Raw genomic sequence first — 25,882 nt, 5'->3', positions numbered from 1 at the left:
ACAGATCTTTTGGATTTTAGACAAGGAAAGCATTTTACTCAAGGCCTTGAGTCCACCGGCCAGAGGACCTAGGCTGGTGGAAGGAACCATGGTGTGTCTCAAAGTCAGGATGAATGGCAATACTTATTCGACCTTAAAAGTCAACAACTTGACCATTAGCTTGATTACATTATGAGTGAAAAATTGACCCAGAGTATTCATCCATTGGCTGACCAGCAGCTAATCAGATTGTTTCTATTGAACTTAGTTTGAACTAAGATATTGATAATCTATAGTCAACTGTTGATGGGCACCAGAATGTAGTCAAGTAGATTTAGGATTAGCAGTTCCATTGGGCCATGTCAGTCAAGAGACACAAATAGAAAACTGAGTAGTTCCATCAAGAGAGAGAAAATACTAAAAGAAAACAGTGGAAGACTACAGAGGAGACAAAAATGAATGAATGTGCGGCCCCACAGAGCTGGAAGTGAGAAGGGAAGCCAGCTAGGCTTCTGGGTCCAGTGGGGACTTGGAGAACTTTTCTGTCTAGCTAAAGGATTGTAAACACACCAATCAGCGCTCTGTATCTAGCTAAAGGTTTGTAAACGCACCAATCAGCACTCTGTAAAATGGACCAATCAACACTCTGTAAAATGGACCAATCAGCAGGATGTGGGCTTGGTCAAATAAGGGAATAAAAGCTGGTCACCCGAGCCAGAAGCGGCAACCCAGTCGCCCACTCCCCGCATCTTTGCTGTGGTATCTTTGTTGTTTTGCTCTTCGCAATAAATCTTGCTGCTGCTCACATTTTGGGTCTGCACTACCTTTATGAGCTGTAACAATGCAGAGGTCTGAGGCTGCACTCCTGAAGTCAGCAGGACTACGAACCCACCGGGAGGAACAAACAACTCCAGACACACCACCTTTAAGAGCTGTAACACTCACTGAGGAGGTCTGTGGCTTCACTCCTGAAGTCTGGGAGACCACGAACCCACCAGAAGGAATAAACTCCGGACACACCTGAACATCTGAAGGTACAAAATGCAGATGCACCATCTTTAGGAACTGTAACACTCACCGCAAGTGTTGGCGGCTTCATTCTTGAAGTCAGTGAGACCAAGAACCCACAGGAAGGAACCAATTCCGGACACAGAAGTATTTTCTATTCCTATCAACTTTTCATTTCCATCTTCATGAAGACTCAGTATCCAAACTCAGTATCCAATAAACAAATAATGGTCAATATTTCTGAACACATAACCACATGGCATTGTGCATACATTATTTCATTTCATCCGCAACCCTACAAAGAACTATTACTATTCCCATTTTACGGCTGAGAAAACTGAGACCTGGAGAGCTTAAGTTATGTGCTTGCACAAGTCCCATGGTTAGTGACTGGTAGCAATAGGATTCAAACTTAATTCTGTCTTATTCCAAAGTTCATGTTCTTCTTAAACCAAGTATTTCTTGTACCCTGAAATTACCTTCCTCTTTATTTGAGCAAGCTTGAGAATTTCTTTCTATAAACATCAGCTATCCCCGATGAAGACAGAAATGGAAAAGTTCAAGATGCTGGCAAGGAGGGGATCCTCGCTAAGCACTTAAGTTGTGACATGGAGGCAATTCTCTAACTTCAAACTCCATTTCCTTTGGGTATAAGGATTCAACTTTAAATGATTGTCCCCCACTTTACTTTCCTCCTTTCTGGTTTTTACTTAGGTAAATTACTGATATAAAACTCACTTCTTGCTGAACTTAGTGTCCTGTCATTCTCCCCAGTGTTCTGAAATTTTTTAAAAAACATAAAGTAATTTAATGGAAATTTTTAAACTGAGTAAGAGAAAGAGGAAAGAGTATACTTTGAGTAATGAAGCAAACAAAGCTGAGGAAGTTGGATGCTTATGTTTACTACCAAGTAAATGTCAGAGGACATTTACATTTGCCAAATTCTTTGCGTGTATATCTTTAAAACTGTCCAGATGCGTTAGATGAACACAGCATGATAATGGTCACACCCTGCTCTACGCTTCACTTCTACACATTAAATCACCTGAATATAAATGAAGGCCACAATGTTCATTTACATGCAATACTAGGTCTTTTTTTTTGAACAAGCTATTCAAAGAAATATTCTTTCACATGACAGATTTTCACATCTTTTCTTTGGCTATTTTGGTTTTATGTTGGAAAGAAGTGAAGAGATATATGAAGGAATTTTTCAGAATATTGAATTTGGGCCTGGGCTAGGCATTGGCTAGCTGTGTGACCTTCAGCTAGGCATTCACCTGATGACATTGAAACCATATTATTTATGTCACAGGATAAATAAGGTCATAATAAGATTGTAACTGGAATAGAGATAGAGAAGATTATCAGGAGTTTTTACATGTTTACAGAATTCATTGAATGATTATTATGAGTTGTTTTTAGGAAGACCCACTCTAAACTCCATTTTAGTTGAAGGAACACATTTGGGTACTTACTGTGTGTGCCACTGTGTATCTGGCACATGCTTTCTCTTGAAATGATCTCCCCAGCTCTGCAATAGAACTTTCAGTTTGGGTCTTTTGAGTTGAAAATGGCAGAAGGTGCTGGACCATCAAGATCTGAAACTGATCTCGAGAAAAGATGCTTCCTGCCTCCAAATCTTTAGCTTCAGGCCACTGGGCGCATGTGGAATGGGTTCACTCAGCAAAGGGGCGGGGTCGGTAGAGAGGCTGCTGTTGCCTTGCAGCCAAGTCCCCAGGGAGACACAACAGGGTGCTGACCAGAAGCAAAGAACTCACTGTTTTACCCCTTCAAAAGGGTAAAAATTACAGGCTCATTGTTTTAATCTCACATTCTTTTGTTTGTAACATCAGAGGCAAGTCTTTCATAACCTATTCATAGACACACATTTATGTGAAACAAATATTTTGCAAAAGAATAATTTTTAAACAAGTGACACTTTCAACAGAAAATATGTAGATATTCAATGTTCTCCTTCCTCCTAGAGGGTAAACAGCCTCTTTCTAGGGAAGGGCACCCAGCTGGAGAACATTTGTCATAATTTGCAATCATCAGTCTCTTATGAAAAGAAACATAGTCACAAAGCCAAGGCAGGCTGTTTCAAAACCACAGTAGAGAATTTTCTGGAATCAGGGGCATATGGGTGCATGGAACTGAGGAACAAATGCCAGATCCAAAGTGGATGCTGAGATCATTCCCAGGCAAAGACCACCATGTGAATAGGGGGAATCAAGACATAGTGTCAGAGTGGGCAGAGAAGCCCAAAGATGAGTGAGGGGTATCATGGTGAGAAGAGGGATAGCTACAGTATCTGCAGGAGCTAAAGCAGTTCTGCTGGCATTTGTAGCCATCTGGCCTTAAAAGGTGGCAACACAGAGGAGTGGAAGCAGCTCAGGGCATCATAAGGCCCTGGGAGCCTGAGAGAAAAGTCATAAATGGAGGTGTAAGGCCCAATGAGAGACGAGAATAAAGACTAACCAAGGATGAGGAAGACCATAGCATTTATGGTCCAAACAAAGCCAGGACAATTTGGAAAGTGAAAGAGAGTGCTTTTAATAGCTATACCAGGCATATACTGGACTGTCTCAGGCAACTTGGAACATATGGACCCTGTATTAAAAGCAAATAATGCTTTGGCTTAATGTTGGCCTTGATCAAGCCATTGATGGTAAAAGTTAGGGCTCTGGAGTCATTTGCCGTGGTTCAGACACAAACATTGCAGCTTGTTGACTGTGTGATCTTGGGTGGATAATTCAACTTCTCTGTGCTGAGTTTTCCTGCATATTCCCATTGTACAGGGAAAACCCTGAGGCCCTAGAGAGGTTTAGTAAGTCACCCTAGGTCATGAAGTTAGGAATCAAACATAATCCAGTCTTAAACCAGACTCATGTTCTGAAGCTCTACCACAGTAACTGCACATACAGTCAGTGGCAGCCTTTGTGTTCTCAGATTATTCACTATGAACAGCACTGAATAGATCTCAGCAGGTTTCTAACTGTTTTCCTCCTTTACCAATATCTTTGGAACCACAATAATGGACACACATTATAAAGTATGTCCCCGACTTTATAATGCCCTCAAGCAATACCCACTCCCCAAGAAATGTCTAGTTTAATGTCATTTTGGAAGATTTTCCTTAAAATCTGCCGTTTCTTCTACCAGCAATTCCTCCTGCCTTAAAGAATGTTCTCTCCCTGGCCACAGAAGAAGGTATCTGTTTGATTTTAATCACTCTCGTTAGAATCCCAGCTTAAGGGGATACAGGTAAAAACAAGAAAAAGAATCAGCTGAGAAGACAAAGTTCTTGGCTGCAAATTAAAAACAATCCTGAATATTCCATATCTGAAAAAAGTGCAGATGTTTTCCTGGGAGGGACTTGGAAAAGAGCTTGGCGCTTATAGTAATCTATCAACTGTCAGCCTCTTAACACTAGAGGTTTAAAGACACACACTGTTCTTGTTACAGAGGACATTTCTTGTGGGTACATCCACAGCAACTTATGACTACTTCAAACTCAGTTGCAAGTTTCATCTATGTTTGAAATCCAGCATTTACGTGTGCTTTAGGAGACACTGAAAATGCTCTTAAATGAGATACGTAAAAGCCAGTGAAAAGTTAAAAGCGGCTTATAAATGCAAGTTATTGTTATTATTAGAAGAACATTAGTCATGCAATGCCTGTCAGTCTCTTCTACAGTATTCTCCTGGATAAATGCATTATTCCTTTAAAACTATTCCAGTAAATCTGACTTTAGATATTATGCAGGCAGACATTATTTTCATATCCCTTGTTTTCATTCTCTGAGTGTTGACATATTGCAGATCGGTGAGTGAATCCATAAGGTTCTCAAAGAGGCAGTGTGGTCTTCTCACCCCAGAGCACCATCACTAATTACCTGTAATGCAGCTGACCAGGACAAGAAATGCAGAACGTAACTCTTTATTAATACTTGTACCACCATTTTAGCTCAGATCCCACTAATTTGGACATTTCAATTATTCAGCTAAGCCTGTGCTGAATTTTTTCTTTTTCTTTGTATTTATGCTGAAGTTTTTTCTTTCTGCTCTCTTTGATAAAACTAGTTATGAAGCAAATGAAAGTATAAATACAATGAGTTTAGAGGAGAATGTTAAAAATATTTTAAAAGTTTTGAATACATCTTCATGTAAAAGAACAAGAAATGTGATGAATAAATGTAGGTACTCACATATTACCTAAATTTTATACCTCTTTAAAAGAATCTTTAGTGGTTGCCCTAGGGTTACATCTTTAATTAATCAATCTACTTTCAAGTAATGTTAGACTTACTTGAAAGTAAGTCTATGGCATGCAAGTTGGCATTTGAATCACATTCCTTATTTAATAGATGGAAATTAAAATATACTTTAAGCTATGATTCTCTATATTTTAGTCTATTTTCACTAATTCAGACTGACCAGTCAATTTTCTTCTCTTTACTCTTAGTTTACTCTCATATTCTGGGGTACTGACAATGTTCTATATCTTGACTTGGGTGATAGTCATGTGGGTGGATACATGTGTAAAAATTTATCATGTACTTAATTGTATATGTATTATACTTAGATTTTTTTTCAAGATGCACAAGTTAAGCCTTCCTGATTGTTCACACAGGAGATATTTCTGTAATAACATTGAGTATGTTACAGAAAATATGGGTAGGGCATATTTTGAAGGCTGTCTGGATGCCTTATGTGAGCATTCAGAGCTCAAGAAGCTGGAATCTCTACTGATCAGTTATCATCACTCTAATCCTAGAATGCCCTTTCATCCCAACCAGTCATCTTTCAGACACTATCTCCTGTCTAGAAAAGCCAGAGTCACATCAAGGAAGATGATTCTCAACCAATAAAACAGCCCACATGCAACTAGTGGTGAAGGTGGATTTTTTTGTATGTATGCCACTGAGGTATGAAAAATGGCATCATTAATGACAGCAAACTCTAGCAAATTAAGAATTGTTCATATTCATTTATTCATCAATAATTCATGAATGATTATTCATGCAATCATTTATTGCATGTCCATATGTACAAGACCCTATGCAGAAATATGCAGTTATTGTTTGTAGGCACTCATTGTATTGGGGGATATAATGGTAATTACAGTGCAGCTGCACAGTAACTGTAGTATAGTATAGTATAGTATAGTACTGCAGCATGGCATCGCGGGGCAGAGTTGGGCTGTCCACCAGCTGAAGAATAGCAAGGAGCAATGGGTATGGACGTCTTCTTGGAGGATATGAAGCATAACCATTGGAAACAGCCTATCAATCTAGTGCCAGAATTCTCAATTCCCATCCACTTCCCTCTTCTAACTATATTCCTTCCTTAATGGATGTACCTTGGAAATGTGCACCATTATTTTTTTTCAATTGCTAAAGAAAAAAAATCTAGGAGGTCCTACAAAGGAGCACAAAGAACTGTTTAGAATTGGTAAAAAAAAAAAAAAAAAAAAAAAGATATTTCTGTATTACAGTGGTATGGTTCTGTAGGCATATATATCTTTCCATACTCATCTTGGTGTATGTTTTAAATGGATGAAATTTCATCAATAAGGTTGATGAGAAGTCTAGGCATTATCCTTGACTGATCTTTTCCCATCATCCTCAAGTCATTTATAAATGCAATCCCTTCAACATGTAAAAATCATCCTAATCCATCCACTGCTCTCCATCGCCATTGCCATCACTTTTGTACAAGCCCCAACCACATGTGGCTAGGATGACTATGGTAGCCTCCTGACTGGTCTTCCCTCCATTCCTGCTCTCTACAGTCCATTCTCCACATCTGTTTATAATGCAAATGTGGTATATTATACCCTTGCTTAAAACTCAAAAGGCTTCCAGTTGCACTTATAATGAAACTGAAATTCCTTACCAGGGCCTTCAAGGTGCTACTTTAAAACTTTTAAAACTTTTGGCCTCAGGACTCTGTCACACTTTTAGAAATTAGTGAGGAAAGCAAAGAGCTTGGTTATATCTATTGATATTTACCAGATTAAAAACTAAAGCTGGATTATTTTTATATCGCTTTAAAATAAATTTTAGTGGTTGCTCTTCCAGGGTTTTATATATACATACGTGTGTATATATGTATATATGTGTGTATGTGTATATATGTATGTATACACACATATATAATCTTTAATCAGTTTACCTTCAAATATACAGTTTCACATGGCAGGCAAGAAACTTTAAAACAGTATTCTTTTGCTTCCTCTCTCCCCTCTTTTTACTATCGTTTTATACATTTTGCTCATACATATGCTATAAATGTACATTAGTATATACTTTAGATAGAAAGTTATCTTTTAGAGCAATTTAAAATGAAGAAAAAATAATTTTATACTTACCTTCATTAATGCCATTTCCAGTACTCTTCATTTCTTCATGTAGGTCCAAGTTTCTTTAATTTGGTATTACATTCTGTTTGAAGAACTTCCTTTAACATTTTTTCCACAGAACAGGTCTGCGGGTAATGAGTTCACCAAGTTTTTGCCTGAAAAAGTATTTTTGAAAGACATTTTTGCTGGATATAGTATTCTGGATGTACAGTTGGGTTTTTAAAATTTGTTTATTAATACCTAATAGATGTATGCATTTCTAGGGTACATGTAATAATTTTGTATAATTTGTTTCTTTCAGCACTTTAAAGATGTCACTTTTGTCCTCTAGCTTGGAGAGATTTAAGGGGAAGTGGCTAATAATTTTTATTTTTGCTTCTCTTTATGCAATGTTTTTTTTTCATGGCCGTCAAGATTTTCTCCTTATCTTTGGTTTTCAGAAGTTTGAATATGACGTGTCTAGGGTTTTTAACATCTTCGTCGTTGTTCTCTAAGCTTCTTAGAGCTGTAGTTTGTCATCCATCATTAATTTTAGAAAATTCTCAGACATATATTTCAAATATTGATTCTTTCAAGTTTTTTTTCTCTTTCTAGGATTTCAGTCATATGGTATATTAGACATTTGACCATTTGATATTGTTCCACAACTCTAGGATACTCAGTTCCATTTTTTAATTTGTGTCTCAAGTTGGGTAATTTCTATTGGCCTATTTTCAATCGCACTGATTCTTTCCTCAGCTGTATTGAGTTTACTGATAAATTTATCAAAGGCATTTAATCTGTTTTTCACTTCTAGCATTTTGATTGTTTCTTTTAATTGTCATCTCTCTGCTAAAGTTCATCTGACATTGCATGCTATTCATTTTTCTACTAGATCCATTAATTTAATAATTACATTTAAATTATTTGTCTGATATCTCCAACTGAAGGACCTGGGTGGGGCTTCATGCCTTTCCCAGGGATGTTGCTATTCCCCTTCTCCATGCCTTGCACCACAAGGGAGGTTTCCTCTGGACTCTCACCTGCCTCTCATCTTTCTCATGAATATCCAATAAAGTCCACAAAAAAGAGCCTGAGAGTGAGTGTCAAGTCCCCTTGTGTCTGCAGCTCCCAAGGATTCTATACTCTCATATTAGCCCCCTTCTGTTTTAGCTCATTCATGAAGTTTTTAGCTAAAACTTTTATCAGCTTGTATGGCTAGTTAGGCCATCTCCATTTATATGTACTTGTCTGTGCTTAAATTTAAGATGAGTTGATTTCCCTGAGACATCAGCAATTTGAAAGATTTAGGAATGATTGTATGTAGCCACTGAAAAACTCTACTGTGTGCTCATCAGAGAACAAATGTGAAAAGGGAAAATAATATTTAGTATTATTATGAAAATTATTTTAGCTTTGTGAACTCTCCAAAATGTTTTGGTGACTTCCAGTAGAGTCTTCGAGACCCTTTGTCCTCCATGATTCAAGCTCCACTCACCTTTCTAACATTACCACCAAATGCTATTCCCCCTTCCACACTATACTCAGCCACACTGGTCCTATAGTTCTGCCTGCACACCAAGCTCTCTAATGACCTAAGTTTTTGGCCTCACTTCTCCCACAAAGAATGCTGTTTCCTATGTCTTCAAATGACTAGTTCCTTGTTATTCTCCAAATTTCAACGTGGATGTACCTACTCAAACAGGTCTTCCATGATCACCTTGGTCTAAAGAACCTATACATACACACCTACTCTAAGATGTTTTCTATCACATCACACTCTTCATTTGAAATTGTATTTATACTTTCAGCCATGCTTTCATGTCTCTTGTGGCTATGCCTATCCTTGGTGTGAGTTTGACTGGGCCTAGATAGAAAACCAATTCAGTTCAAAGAGCATTTGAACCTCGATATGAACTATACTTGGGTCAGTGAAACAACCCCATGGGAGCCTTCTTTTTAAGTGAGTTTTAAAAACCACAATTAGCTTATTAATGATTGACACAATTGAGTTATATTTTTATCAAAATTATTGTCAATATATTTGCTTCTTTTCTGTCTTCCTCCAACTTTTCTGTCTCCTACAATATCTACAGTACCTAGAACAGCATCTGCTTTATAGTAGCTCCTCAAAATGTATGTGAATAAAATGGCTTAGACTATTTTAATGACTAAATTGTACCAATCATTATCAAGCTAATTGTGACTTTTACATCATTTAGATTAAAAAAAATAAAAAGTCTCTCATGGGATTGTTTCACTGGCGAAGAATAGTTAGTATCTAGATTCAAATGCTCTTTGAACTGAATTGGTTTTTAATCTAGGCCCAGTTGAACCCATATAAGAGACAGGCTCAGCCACAAGAGACATGGAAGAATAGCCAAGAGTCTAAAATATGATTTCAACACACGATAAAGCAAGGCTGTTTCAACAGCATGGGAGGTGGACTTCTTTGAACAGTGAGCCCTGGCTTTCCATATCACAGTACCTGGCAAAGCTTTGTTTTCTTTTCAGTAATCTTTAGCTTATCTTCCTTAGGCAATGTGAAAAACTAAAGAGGAAACTTCAAGCCAGGAAGCTGTCAGAAATCCCCTGGTTTTCATGTCTGCTCTACTTGGTTCCCCAAAGTAATATTTCCACAAATAAAGATGTCAGGAGTTAATGCAGACTCCAGAACTAGGCAAGAACCCATAACCAGGTGGTGCCTGATCAACCTCATGATGCGCTTTCTCCCTTATGGAAGACTATAGAACACGAAAAAAGGAGAACCATGGTTCTTTTTTAATTTGGGATTTGTGGCAAGAAATTAAGTGCTGGTAGTTTGGAGTTTTTCACAAATTGAATGGATGTTTTAGAAAAAGCTCTCACTCAACACTCAACTCCCCTAATGTAATGGATGACTTTTTTCCTCAGCTGTCTGATTTTAAATGTATGTTACCATCTGGATGAATCTTTTCTCTAAAGCCTTATTAAGGACACATATCAGGGGTGGGGAATAAAACAAGGGCAGTCATCTATGCAAGTCATCAATGATCTGAAAAGTCCTTAACTCAGTCCTAGAAAAGGGGCATAATATGGTGGAGAAAGAAGAATATAGGGCCAAAATATAAGTCATATTCCTATGGGTGTGGATGTGTATTCATTAATCCAGTATACATTTGATGTGGTTTGGCTCTGTGTCCCCACCAAATCTCATCTTGAATTGTAATCCCCAGGTGTCAAGGAAGGGACCTGATGGGAGGTGATTGGTTGGTGGGGGCAGTTCCCCCCATGCTGTTCTCATGATAGTGAGGGAGTTCTCATGAGAGCTGATGGTTTTTAAAATGCTCTCTCTCTCCTGCCACCTTGTGAAGAAGATGCCTGCTTCTGCTTCGCCTTCTAAGATGATTGTAAGTTTCCTGAGGCTTCCCCAGCCATGCAGAACTGTGAGTCAGTTAAACCTCTTTTATTTACAAATTACCCAGTCTCAGGTAGTATCTTTATAGCAGTGTGAACATGAACTAACATTAACATTATTAAACTCCTACCACGTGATAGATACTATACTAGGTAAACAATGGTAAGGAAGATAGACACAATTTCTTCTTAATAGGCTTCAGAGTCTAAGAAAAAAATGAGAATACAATTAGATGCAAATAACTATATTATATATAATATGCTATGAGAAAAATAAATAATTGCATATATAAGACTAAGACTCAGAGCAGAGATTTTTGATGAAAATGTGGGAGGAACCAACACAGGTATTTTATTAAGGCTGTGATGAGTAGATTGATGATCTAGGATGAGGGAATAAATACAAGACACAAAGAACTGGAGAACACTGATTGTATGTGGCTCAGAAATGGAGAAGCCAGCAAATGAGGCTAATTAAGAGGTAGGAAGAAAACCAGGAAAGAGTCATATCATAGAAGCCAAGACAGTGGTTTCAATGTGTGGATTTCACTGTCAAATGTGTCAAGAGGCCCAATGAAGTGCATACCTAAAACAGATGTTGAATTAGATTCTTGGAGGTCACTAGTGATCTAAATAAGATCACTTTTCTTGGTGCAATAGAAATAGAAACCAGAGCAAAGCAACTTGAAGAATAATAGGGACTGTTTGGGTTAAGCTGATGGACCAAACACACATCTAATTCACTTACTTCCAAAACTTCAGTAAGACTACAATAAAGAGTTTTTATTATTCTCTAAAGCCATATGCCTACAAGAATAGGGAGAGCAGGAGAAAAGACACAACAAAATTTTGGAAGCTTGAAGGCAGATGAATGAGTGGTACCTGGCTTAGCAGAGTCAGAAAAGCTGAATTCCAAGCTAATCATAAGGAAACCTGGCACAAACCAATTTACACCACGGACTTCTCAAAAGACACAGGAATTAGCATTATCCACAGGTACTGCTAGAACTGAGAGCGGGGAGGTCTAAGGAGTTCTTTTCACCAAAACGAAAAGTACTGGGTAAAATCTGTTTGAAATGCAGTTAGATTCCTAGATTCCTTCCCCTCTTTTATCCTGTTGGTTAACTCTCCCTTCTCTACCACACTGAAGTACACAGGTCTATTCTCTGGGTGATAAAGTGGATGCTGTATTGAAAAAAAGGTAGATCAAATGACCACATGCATACTGAATGCTGAACACAGAGAGGCTCACCCTCTTTTCCTACTTGGCTCCAAAATCACAGAGATTCAGACCCTTCTCCATGGGAAGATATTTCCCTGGTGTGATGGTTAATACTGAGTATCAACTTGATTGGACTGAAGGATGCAAAGTATTGATCCTGGGTGTGTCTGTGAGGGTGTTGCCAAATGAGATTAACATTTGAGTCAGTGGACTGAGGAAAGCAGACCCACCCTTCGTCTGGGTGGGCACCATCTAATCAGCTGCCAGAGAATATAAAGCAAGCAGAAAAATGTGAAAAGGCTAGAATGGCTTAGCCTGTTAGCCTACATCTTTCTTCCGTGCTGAATACTTCCTGCCCTCGAACATCAGACTCCAAGTTCTTTACTTTTTGGACTCGGACTGGCTCTCCTTGCTCCTCAGCCTGCAGACAAGGTGTGGAACTGTGAGTCAATTAAACCTCTTTTGTTTATAAATTACCCAGTCTCAGGTGGTATCTTTATAGCAGTGTGAACATGAACTAACATTAACATTATTGCCATGTGACAGGTACTATACTCGGTAAACAATCGTAAGGAAGATAGACACAGTTTCTTTTTAACAGGCTTCAGAGTCTAAGAAGAAAATGAGGATACAATTAGATATGCAAATAACTATATTAAATAGAATATGCCATGAGAAAATTAACTAATCGAATATTTAAGACTAAGACTCAGAGCAGAGATTTTTGATGAAAATGTGGGAGGAACCAACACAGGTATTTTATTAAGGCTGTGATGAGTAGACTGGTGATCTAGGATGAGAGAATAAATATAAGACACAAATAACTAGAGTCTCTATTGCGGAACCTTGTGATTGTGTGAGTTAATACTTAATAAGCTCCTATATATCTCTCTATATATATTTATATATACACATATATACATGTATTTATATACATATATACATATATATATACACACATATGTATATATCCTATTAGTTCTATCCCTCTAGAGAACCCTAATATACCTGGGAACCTGACCAAGTCAAGGGAAAAGAAGCTAAAGATACTTACATTGAGGGTTCATCCAAAAATGATCTACCCAGATGCCCCGAAGTAAACCTCAAAGTTGACAAGCCCTACCTATACACTCAGTTCATCCAATCAGGGCATTTTCCCTCTTTTAATCAGGAGCACACTACCAAGACATCGGGAGGAAAGTCTCTTACATAGAAGATGGAGATCATTAAAATACAGTCACGTGTCTCAATGACAGGACTGCGTTCTGTCAGTAGGTGATTCCATCATTGTGCAAACATCATATCATGTACACTGTGAGAAAAATAAATAATTGAATATATCAGACTATGAATATGCCATGAGAAAAATAAGTAATGAATATATAAGACTAAAACTCAGAGGAGATATTTTTGATGAAAATTTGAGAGGAACCGACACAGGTATTTTCTTAAGGCTATGATGAGTAGATTGGTGATCTAGGATGAGAGAATAAATATACAAGCACAAAGAACCAGAGAACACTATGACTGAGTGTGGCTCAATCAAACCTAAGTGATATAGCCTACTATATACCTAGGCTATATAGTATATAGGCTATTGCTCCTAGGCTACAAACCTGTACATCATGTTACTTTGCTGAACACTGCAGGCAACTGTAACACAATGGAAAGTATGTGTATATCTAAACACATCTAAACATAAAACAGATACTGTAAACATACAATATAAAAGATAAAAAATGGTTGACCTGTATAAGGCACTTACCATGAATGCAGCTTGCAGGACTGAAAGTTGCTCTGGGTGAGTCAGTGAGTGAGTGGCGAGTGAATGTAGAGGTCTAGGACATTACTGTACACTACCATAGACTTTATGAACACTGTTTACTTACATTTATTTTAAAAATACAGTAATTGTCCTACAACATTATGATGGCTATAACATCACTAGGTAATAGGAATTTTTCAGATCTATTATAATCATACAGGCCCACCATGATACTGAAATGTATGATCGTGACTGAAATGTCTTTATGCAGTGCATGGCTGTATCTCTATCTAAAGTTACACCAGAGGATTCATGAATAAGCATAACAGATATTGCAAATAATTTGTACAATGGTGAAGTGGATGGATTAGATTTAAAAAGCTATAGAGGAGCTGTCACCCTTACCAAGACGGGGCATAAGAATCTGGTGAGTCAGGAGCCTAAAGATGCTGCCACAGTGGTGTTGTTCAGTCTTGTGTAGGCGCACATTGTGGATATTCCTGCTGCCTGATGCAATTCAGTTAGTTACTGACACCTCAGATCATAGTCACATCTGTGTCCAAGTGACCCTTTCATATATGACATTGGTTGGAGAACCTAAAACAACAGACAGCAGAGTCGGCCATTGGATTACAGAGGAGACTTGTGAATAACCTTTGGAAGTGTGGCAGAAAAAAGTTTGAGCCTTGCTCTCATGAACGTACCACTTGGCAGAAAAGTTTACACACAGGGAAAGGAACATTTAGCTTGCACCCAACTCTCATTATCAGGGGCTAACAATATTTACTGAAAGACCTTGACAAATGTGAACAAACAAACGAGTTGAGGTCTATTTGCAACATTTGTCCAGCTTGCTTGCTGGATAAACCATACTTGGATTCAACTTTCTTTTTGGATTTAAGCCTTTCTTGTGCCGCCCCCTCTCAAAATGTCCTGCCTTCTCTTGTACACCAAGCCCACTCATCTTATTGAAACCATTCACATACTCAGACGATTCATATTGTTTCTTGACAATTCAACTGTAAGCTCCCTAATAGGAATTCTGTTGTGCAAGTTTTAGAGTAAGAAATATTATAATAGTAAGACTCAATCTCTCTCTCTCTCTCTCTCTCTCTCACACACACACACACACACACACACATACACACACACGCACACACTTACAATGTACCAGGCACTGTTCTATATGTTTAATGTGAATCAACTCCTATAATTTTCACAGCAACCCTAAGGGGCAGGTACCATCAATACTCATATTTTTACAGAAAAGGAAACTGAATCAGAATAGTTAAGTGAGTTGTCTAAAATCACACAACTATCATTCAAACTGAGCCAGGTGAGCTCTGAAACCCTAAACTCTTTACCACTATTGTGAGATTTCTAACCTGCAGAACTGTAAGATAATTATTATTATTATTATTTTTTTACTATTTTAAGTCACCTGGTTTCTCACTATTTGTAATAGCAGCAACAGGAAACTAATATAGCTGTGCTATCCCCACTCCCATTCAAGCCACAGGCATAATTCTTTGCATATAAGCTTTAAAAACTAAAGGTGTTGGCTGGGCGCAGTTGCTCATGCCTGTAATCCCAGCACTTTGGGAGGCTGAAGCAGGCAGATCACTTGAGGTCAGGAGTTTGAGACCAGCCTGGCCAACATGGTGAAACTTCATCTCTACTAAAAATACAAAAATTAGCTGGGTGTGGTGGCAGGCACCATAATCCTAGCTACTGGAGAGGTTGAGGCACGAGAATCACTTGAACCTGGGAGGCAAAGGTTGCAGTGAGCCAAGATCGTGCCACTGCACTCCAGCCTGGGTGACAGAGCAAGACTCTGTCTCAGAAAAAAAAAGAAAAAAGAAAAAAAAGGAAAATTGTTAATGAATATATATTTGTTGAATTTGTTACAACTATCAAAAATGACCTAGTGATGCAGAGAAGCACAAAAATTATCATGAGAATGAGCATGAGAGAAAATTACATAGTCATGAATTTCAAAGAGGTGGCAAGGGCACCAATCTTAGAGACCAGAGACCTTGACCCTGGATGAGATTTTGCCTAGAAATACCTATGTGACATGAGCAAGCCTTTTAATTTCTCTAAGCCTCAGCTTCTATGTTGAAGAATAAGGGAGTTGGACCGGGTCATCTTGAACTTCTTTCTGGTATAAAAAGAATGATATTTTGGGTATAGTTTTCCTTCTTCCCATTTATTTCAATCACATAATAATGTGCCCCAATATTTCTCTGAGATAGCCACACTATATCCTCATGAGCAGTGCTAATAATCAGATTCATGATGAAATGCACAAGGAAATACTCAAAGCTGACTTTAAAAAGCACCATCTAATATAACCCTGAGGTTTCCTCCCTCCACTTTAACTGATCCTTCTTAGTGGCTTGCCATTCATCACAGAAACCGATCACATAAACCACAAGGGCGTTGATCATATTTCTTGAGTCTATGCATTTGTATAACCTCATTGTCTTTATAGAGTACACAGAATAAGAATTTCTGACAACATCTTTTTCTCTGCTGAAAAATAATAGATGTCTGTATAATACCAGTGATACTGGTCTGATGACCAGCCAGTGGTTTACAGTTTCCAGTAGAATTTGCCTTTATGTGTTATTTTTCTAACAGTACTGTTACTATAAAATATAAAAGAAGAGTGTACTGGGGAGAAGGGCAGTGGTAGGGAAAGAATAAGAGACAGGAATAGAGGTCGCAGTTGAGGGAGCTATAAGGTGCTTGAAGCTGTTTGGCCTTTTGTGCATAATTGACAAAACCATTTAAATTGTGGTGGGTTATGCTGCTCCAGCTAAAATTCAGCAGAGAGGATTTAAAAATATAAAAATTAGATGCAGAGAACTAAGCAAAGCAATCGGTATGTGCAGAAGTTGGAGGAACAAGGACCAGCTTTTGTTGCAAATCTTTGGGCAGATGATGTAATTTGGGCATAGTATACATCTTTCACAGTCAAACAACATAACCCGTGATGAGCAGAGTGTCCAGACAAAGATAAACCCTGTGAGTCACATGCACTTCTTTTCTCAGCAAACAATGGAATTACATCCAGCTTGGTTGGTCGAAAAGACAGCCAAGGCATTTTCCTTTCTTTGAGTATCTTAATATAATGAAGGGATAACATACGAGAGGGAACATAGAGAAAGAGAAAACTTTATTAGAGAAGGAAACATTGTCAGATAACTAGACAGCAAAGAGACATAGGGTAACAAATTTCCTGAGATATATCCCCTGGGTACCAAAGAAAGTACAGGATTGGAAGAAAAAGAAAGACGAAGATGAAATGTGATGGGAGAGTGTAAAAAGTGAGAAGAAAGCTTATGAGGAGAAAGAAAAATGAAAATAGGAAAAAAAATGAGAAGAGAGGAAAGAAAAAGAAGAGGAGGTCGAAGCCTGCTTTGTCCCCCTTTCATTGGTGCACATCAGTAAGGGTCAGTCTTTGTACATCTGCTTCATCATTACTTCCACTTTCTCTTCTTTCTCACTTTTTCTTACTTCAGAATTGGGAAAGAAAGGAACTGCCAGAGATGCTTCCCGGCTCCACTTTGCTGCCATGCACAACTTGGATTTTCTCTCCTGCTAAGACAGCATAAAATGGGGTTCCCCAAAAGGAAGTCAGGGTACTGTTAGGAAAGGACCATGAGGTTGAGCAACCAAAACACAATATCCACACAGGAATGATTCTGTGAGCTAGTCTTATCTTACATTGAGCTCCAACCATTCACAACGTAATGAAGGGGAGCTGAAAAAGCAAAGATGCTAAATAACAATAACAACAACAAAAAGTATATATATGCAATGTTTCATAAGAGATGAAGCTTTCCCTAACCTCACAGATCAGAAATGGAAATAAAAGCTTGATGTAACTTTCCTATCCTGAGTCTGCTTCAAGAATAAAATCGCTAGGTTAATTGAACTCTGACCTCTTAACATTTTCATTAAAAATGTAAAAATATTGTTTGATCATCTCTTGAAAACTAAAATGAGCTATACTTTCAGTCATTTTTGTAGTTGTCATATTTATGTTTCATCTTTTATTATGCCCCCTGACTTTTATGATTTAGGTATACTAAATTTTGTCCTCTAGAAACAAATTGATGCTTTTCTATGACATTTCCTAAAAGACAAGTGGCTGTTTTTTTTTCCTTTTGGCATACTTTGTGCTGCATTCTTAATTTTTTTTTAATCTTGCGAAAATGTTTTTCAACTTTTTTTCTTCATGAGAATGCTCTTCAAGTCTCTCAGAACCTGTCATGTTATACTACTTTACATACAAAATTATATATAATTATTGTAAATGCATTTACAAGTGACTAAATGGCAAATGCTTACAGATACATACTTACAGACATGTATATATTAAATATTTACCTTATACACAAATTTAGTCTGATTCTATGTTAAGTGGATGGTTATTAACATGTCAAAATATGGTTCTGAGAGTATGATTTTATAACATCAGGATAGTTGATATGTACTGACAAGCACTGATGTCTAGAAATGTTAAGTGAAAAAATAAGCTGCAGATCAATACACATACTATAATCCTTTGAATTTTTAAAAAACATCATAAGTACAGATTCATATATTAGGTTATAATTGGTTTTGCTGTGTTAACTAGCTTATCCTGAAATCTTAGTGATTAAACACAATGAAGATATAGTTTGCTCATGGTACATATATAACACACATATGCATGATGAGAGAAGAATGCTAATCCATATAGTCATTCAGGGACCCAGGCTTCCACCATATTGTATATGTAACATTTAGAAGATAGAGCCTCCTCAGTCTTTGCAAGAAAGGAAGAAAACTCATTATTACCATTATGCATCAGCCCAGCAATGACAAATATTACTTCTTCTTTGAAACAGAGTCTCACTCTGTTGCCTAGGCTGGAGTACAATTGTGTAATCATTGCTCGTTGTAACCTTGAACTCCTGGGCTCAAACAATCCTCCCACCTCAGCCTCCCAGGTAGCTATGACTACAGGTGCATGCCACCACACTCAACTAATTTAAATATATTTTTGGTAGAGAGAGGGTCTTACTATGTTACCCAGGCTGATTTTGACCTCCTGGCCTCAAGCAATCCTCCTGCCTCAGCTTCCCAAAGTGATGGGATTACTAGCATGAGCCACTGTGCTTGGCCTCAATTCTGTTTATAGTATATGGGCCTAAGCTAGTCTCAAGGCCAAAATGAGCTACAAGGAAACTGGAATTGGGAAGAGCACATGGATATCCAGTTAACAGTAAATATTTCTAACAGCACACACACACACACACACACACACACACACACACACACAGAGAGAGAGAGAGAGAGAGAGAGAGAGGATGCAAAACGCAAATTTAAAAGCTCCAGAAAGAAAAAAAAAGTCTATCTAGTGAGTACCTTTGAGGAGAGAAGTGAAATTAGGTAAAGAATGAGGAAAAATTCTACTCTTTTATATTATATGCTTCCACATTTTTGCATTTTTAAAATAAAATCAGGTCTTACATTTGTTATTAAATAAAAATATTTTTAAAACTGTTAATTATGAGTTATTCTGAGATAATCCAGTTGAAATAAAACTGGTAAATAAGTGGTTAAAAGGCAATACAAAATAGTTTCCATCAATGGCCCAGCATCAAGCATGGGCATAGTTTTCAGGGATCAGCCGGGGCTCTCTATGATTTAGTGGCTGCTGTTTGATCAACGGCTGAAATGATAGAGTGGAGAGCCTGCTGATTAAGTTCATGGATAAAGCTATGTTAACTAAAACTTCGGGAGCTGTGATTAAGATCCAAACTGGCCTGTCAGAAGTGAGCTATGGCCAAGTGTGGGGTGTGAGTATACTTGGGAGTGAAGAATGAATCTCTGAAGACTGCAAGGGTCAGACAAAAATCCTTGAGTGCCTCTGGATTCAGTGTAAATCACATGCCAGATGGATGTCTGGAATAAATGGGGTTGCTTTAAGAAATGTAGCACTGCTCAGGCATTTCAAGCTTTAAGAGAAGACAGGAAAGGAAAGAAAGGAACATATCTTCAGAGCTTGTTGTATTCAAGATCATCAGGCAAAAAAATAAATAAATTACTGAACAGGGTGGACTGTGTATCAGATCATGTACTACAGTGGTAAATAATGCAGACACTGTCATCATCTTTAAGGAGATCATGTCTAGCTGCTCTCTTTACATCCAACACTTCTCTCTCTTGGTCTCTAGGTTGACTTGTCCAGGGACTAGCAGCAAGAGACTCTCTTGATAACTAATTATAAATGCAGAATATAAGCTCAATCCCAGACCTAACGAATCAGAATCTGCTTTCTAACAAGGTCCCTCAGGTGGTTCACGTGCACATTTATTTGTGGAAAACACAGGTCTAGGTTATATCTGCCCCCTCCAACTTATCCACCCTATTAAGGAGAAAGCCTCCTTACTTACTTTGCAATTGCCTTGTCTTTGATTTTTATCTACATACGGATAGGCAAGAGAATTGAAAGAGATAGGAGAGGCTAAGCAGACATACATAATGAAGAGGTGAATAGAGAGGGGAAATGTAAAGAGAAATATTCAGGTGGGGGAGATTATGGGAAAGTTCAGGGAAATGTAGAGACAAGAGGAGAGAGAAATGGAGGGCAATTGCAAATAAATAGAAAAAGAGATGAGGGAAAGCAAATTTGAAGAAGTTCTGCTATACAATGTCTCCATCAGCCATTCCTTGAAAGACTTCATAAGAGATTTAAATTTCTTTTTAACTATCTTTGTGTGTCACTACTAATATTTTTTATGTGAAACCAGATGAGAAGGGGCTACTACTACAAACCCTAGCTTTATATTAGTTATATATTAGTTGTCATTTCTAAGGTAGGAGGGTGGAAAAGGCAATACAAGTCTAAGACAAGTCCTATAATCTAGGAATATGTAGATCCCACTCTATACCATTTCCAAAAAGGAAGGATTTTTTTTTCATTGTTTCACAGTGTTTCTGTTGACTTTCATAGATCTCTGCACTGAATTATTTAATGATGCTAAATTAGAACTAAATCCCCAAATAGCTGTCATTTACCAGTTACACCAGAAAGAGATGGACCAGATAGATCCTTCGAGCTGATTTTAGCTCTGTATTTCTATGTCTAGTATGAATGGAAAACAAATTGAAAATAATATCCAACTTGTGGAATTAAATTAGCAGTAAGAATATTCCAGCCTTGGCTTTTAGCTAAATGAATTGCTTGAACATAAACGATCATTATCCTTTCTATGTACATAACAAAGAGGATCAATTTTGAAGCTCAAATCAATGATAGTGATAGTAAAAAAAGGAATTCATAAATCAAACTTGGTAGAATATAATAACCTCAGCACCTATGGCTGCTCTGTATAATCTCCATATCAAAAAAAATCACAAAGCAAAAAATAACACGTTGTGAAAAATCTTGAATAGTATGAGAGATGAAGTGATGGTTCTCCTTGGAAAACAACTCTCATAAACATTTATTTTAAAAATAGTTTTTAGACCAGGAGAAAACATCAGAAAGAAACTCTGACTCTTTTGCTCCTTTTGGTGTTTGATTTAAACTCAAGGTTGGGGGAGTCTTTTTTTTTTTTTCCTCTTTTAGATGGAGTCTCACTCTGTCGCCTAGGCTGGAGTGCAGTGGCATAATTTTGGCTCACTGCAACCTCCACCTCCGGGTTCAAGCGATTGTCCTACCACAGCCTCCCAAGTAGCCGGGACTGCAGGCACCTGCCACCATGCCTGGTTAATTTTTGTATTTTCAGTAGAGACGAGATTTCACTATGTTGGCCAGGCTGTTCTCGAACTCCTGATCTCGTGATCCAGCCCACCACAGCCTCCCAAAGTGCTGGGATTATAGGCATGAACCACCGTACCCAGCTGGGGATTCTTACGACAACAAGAATAGAGAATTTTGTTTTAACATAAGCATAGTCTTTGATGCTGCATTACCTACATGTGGTAACATGCAACCCTACTTGACTTAGATATATTACCATGCATTCAACTGCAGCACAATTTCAAAGACTTTCAAGAGACTAGGTGCCCTTTCTCTCTGAGGTAGTATCTAACTAACCCATGGCAAGAGACCTTTAAAACACACACACACACACACATACACACACACACACAGAGATGGTGAGAAAAGTGCTAAACTTTATCAAAATAGGGTACCTGTAATCAATTTGTATAGGATTTACTTCTAATTGATGGTGGGAATATCATGAAGTCTTCCACATTTAAAAAGATAGAGAGAGAAAGGAAGGTTGCTGATCTAAATGTGCTTTACAAACGCTTTATCAAAGCTGCAACATTTCAAGTGTTTCACAGGCTATAATACAAACATGATGGCAAGAAATTGTGTTGACTTGATTGCTGTCCTCAATGCTCACTATGTAAACCTCCATAACACAAGCACCATATCTACTAGTAGACACCCAAGTCTTTCGGCCATGCTCCAGGGTCAGTGTGTTTTTCTGGCTTCGAGCGTCAGTGTATGAACTCTAATTACAGTTAATACACTATTCCTAGGTACTGATCTCCAATCCCACAGCTGCCAGATCCATTGGAGAAATTGGCCGAAAGTCAAGGCCAGGGAATTTTAAGGGAAAGCAAAATGCTGAAATGAACAAGATGCTGTCTATCTCTTGCTTAAATGTTTTCTCATGGCTCTCGAAATTAAGGTCAAGATCTGCAGGATGAATTACACAGTCTTGCGCAGTCTGGCAGCTCCCTAGCTCCTGCTTAGCGTTTTTCCCTTAGCCGACTATTCTTCAGCCATGCTGGTTCTTTTTCCCCCATCACGGGGCCTTTACCCACATCCCTGCCCCTTGCCCACTGCATTTCTAACCTCTCTCTTCCCTTCATCCATCAAGTCACAGTGCAAATGTCAAGGCATCAGGAGAAGCCCAACTTCGGCATTCAAACTAGGTAGTTTGTTCCCTCTGTTATGCGATCCCACAGGATCTGCAACTTTCCCATGAAAACATCTACCACAATTGCAGTTTTACTGTTATATATGCAATTATTTTTTACTGCCTTTTCTCCTAGGCTTTAAGCTCCATATTTCTAAGTACTATCTGTCTGGCACATAGAGACTCCATAAATATTTGTTAACTGAATGAATGAATAAAACAGAGAAGAGATAGGAGTCAGCTAGTCCCCTAAGTCACCTTAATCATTTACATCTTTCAGAGTCCCTTTTACTAATATTGAAATTTCTTATTTCTGAATTGGTCTCCCCCATTTAATTATCTGATCTTCAGGTAGAGGGTCCTTGTCAGGGTCTGCCACATATGAAAGAGCTCAAAGATCAGCTGCTTGCAGAAGAATGGGAGGAAGACACGGAGACAGAAGATGAATGATAAGAAGGAAGAAGAAAAGGTGGCAGAGAGAGAAAAAGAAGACAGAGGAAGGGTTAGTAAGTCCTTAAACATGTCAGATGAAGTACAAGAGAAAAATCCCTGATTAAAACCTTCCTCTGGAAGAAGAAAAGGCTTATGTAACCTTTTTGAAGGATATGCCAAACAAATGTGGCACACCAACAGCATATTATAAATAATACTGATTTTAAAATTGTTTTTATAAAGACAAACAGAACACTACATTTCCTGTTGGCAATACTCAAACCATTAATAATTTTGATTTCAGGTTAATACATTTTTGGGGGAAGAATAGAGGACTTCAGAGGGCATTGAGAATCACTAGAAGCTGGTGTATTGCCACTGACATTAACAATCTTTGGGAAAATTCATGATGTCACTGCTTTGAACAATATGAGGACCAGCTGTAAGTGGTATAGAATGAAGACTAATGACTAACTGTTCACATGCAAAACTCAGACTGTGGGAGAGGACTTCTTAGGCAGCACCAGACTGTTAGGCCAAATTATTAGCTTATTTTAATTGAAAATGTAAAAAGACATTACACTTTGCAAGATGGTACTCAGGACAGCCATGATTTTTAGCGAAAGAATCTCATTCAGAGAATCCCCACGGTGCCAGGCTTTCAACTGTATATTACAGATATGTTACTGTTGGTATTCTGTATTTTTTGTAAGATCTGGTCAAAATGCATTTGGTTCTATGATATTTTGATGGTCCACATCAGAAAGTCTTTAGTCATCTTGTATTTTAGACTTTTTACTTACATTTCCATTATTCAAGACAATGTATTTGTTCACCATCCTCTTCTAAAAAAAAGATAAGTATCATTAACATGTCACAACTCATATGTTTGGTTTTTTTATTCCAAAGCCATAAACTTTTATTGAAAATGTTGTGATTCATTCACTTTCAAGAAAAGCTGTTGGAACATCTTCGTTTGACAGAGTCTCTTAAGTCAAGCCCAATATGTTCCTGACATGGTGAGCCGGACTTTTGCCAAAACAGGCAAAAGCTAAACTCTGCATGTTAGCAGCAGATGAGGCCAACAAGCTGGCTTTGGAAATGGTTCTCAAAGTAGCCACTTTTGAATCCTGGATAATAAGAAAGGATACCTCACACAGAAGCTGGTAACCATAAATCAACCAAGGTTCCTTTGTCCCTCATTTCACCCCATGTCCAGTCTGACAACCCCATTAATTTTGCTTCCAATCTTCCCCACACTACCTGAGCTACTCCAGTGCTCTCCTCCCTGGGCTTCAGGCTTACATCCTTGGCCTCTTCAATGCATTCTCTACATGGAGACCCAAGTGATCTGATAAACAGAAATTGGATAAGCTTGGATATCTGTTGTAGGGTAGTAACTATCATTGATAATAATGTATTGAATACTTGGAAATTGTTAAGAGATTAGATCTTAACTCTTCTCAAAACAAAAAATAAGTATGTGAGGTGATGGATATGTTAATTAGCTTGATTGTATAATTTTACAACATATACCTATATGAATATATCACCTCATATGCCATCAATATATGCATTTTTGTCAACTGTGCCTCAGTTTTAAAAGAATAAAAGTAAAAAGAAGCACTCTCCAAAAATAAAACAAAACAAAACCCAAAAATATGATCATATCACCGATCTGCATGAACCCTTCAATGATTTTCCTTGCACTTAGGATAAAGTAAAAGTCTTTACTCCTATTTAAAATGCCTTGCCATCCTCTCCAGACTCATCCTGTATTACTTTCCATCAGTCTCCTTTGTATTTATTATCTTAAAAGTTAAGGTGCAGTAACACCAACACACACTTTTACCCTGGTGACTCCAGGCATCCTGGCTCACTCACCAGGTAAGCTGGGCACCATTCAGGAGTTCTGGACCGTGGAGACTTGCACAGTGGTGCCCTCACATCTTTTCATCAGTCTACATATTACATATTTCATCAGTCTACATCTACATATTGCCTTTTATAGTCAAACTAAAGTCACATTATCTAATGATAACTAAATTGCCAAAATGAACAGTGGACTATGAAAGCTAATGCCTACTAAGAAACTCCAGTTAGAAGATAATAACAAAAAAGGAAACACAAGCAACCACAAGAAAAAAGCAGAACAGACACTTCTCATACTCCAAATCCATACTTCTTTTATGTTAAAAACGATGACAGAATCAGATTTGCCACAATGCCAGGAAGAAAGTGATTATCAAAAAAAGCATTTAAACTTATTTTCATGTTTACTATTGTTAATAATGATCCTTAACTTTCATATATACTGAACCTTGACCTATTGATGATATGAAAATATAATTAGCAAGAACATTTCAAAGCTAAGCATACAGATTATTAATCTACTTAAGAATATAAAAGTTTTTATGTTAATAAAAATGACTTAAATATTTTTATCTTATCTTTTAAAATATTGTTTGTAACATAGTGCAAACATAATTTGTAAATAAGTAAATACATATATTTTTGTATTCCTTTCTCAAAATGTTTCTATTGCTGGGGTGGTCAAAAAGCTTAGAGAAAACTAGACTCATATGTATCAGAATCATTTGTGAAACTACTAAAAGCAATGATGCCTGCGATTCACCTCAGGGTCTCCAAGGATGGGATGCAGGAATCTGCATTTTTAAACAGATCCTTTAGAGATCTTGAAGTGTTCCCAGGATTCATTAATTCCATACATACTGAATAAATCCTCCTGTGTACCAGACCCTTTGAGATGCTGAGGAGACAGCAGTGAACAATTTA

The 25,882-nt window shown here is 37.7% G+C and overlaps 1 long non-coding RNA gene across 2 annotated transcripts in view; it reads right to left on the bottom strand.

The window, feature by feature from the left end:
* LOC116273645 overlaps window positions 1–14,355 on the bottom strand; it is a 60,414-nt gene extending 46,059 nt beyond the window's left edge. The window contains exons 1-2 of one of the 2 annotated variants that reach the window (XR_004181947.1): window positions 14,121–14,355; window positions 7,363–7,508 (exon numbers count right to left, since the gene is read on the bottom strand). This is a non-coding gene — a long non-coding RNA (uncharacterized LOC116273645). Of the gene's footprint in view, window positions 1–7,362; window positions 7,509–13,073; window positions 13,137–14,120 lie in introns of those variants that run through there. The other variant, XR_004181948.1, reaches the window with a different exon arrangement.
* Between the last annotated feature and the right edge of the window lie 11,527 nt (window positions 14,356–25,882).

This window comes from Papio anubis, chromosome 2 (assembly GCF_008728515.1).
Source record: "Papio anubis isolate 15944 chromosome 2, Panubis1.0, whole genome shotgun sequence".
In the NCBI taxonomy this organism is placed as follows: Eukaryota; Metazoa; Chordata; class Mammalia; order Primates; family Cercopithecidae; genus Papio; species Papio anubis.
The sequence above is the reverse complement of the archived record's forward strand: the minus strand, read 5'-3'. Positions and strand labels throughout refer to the sequence as shown.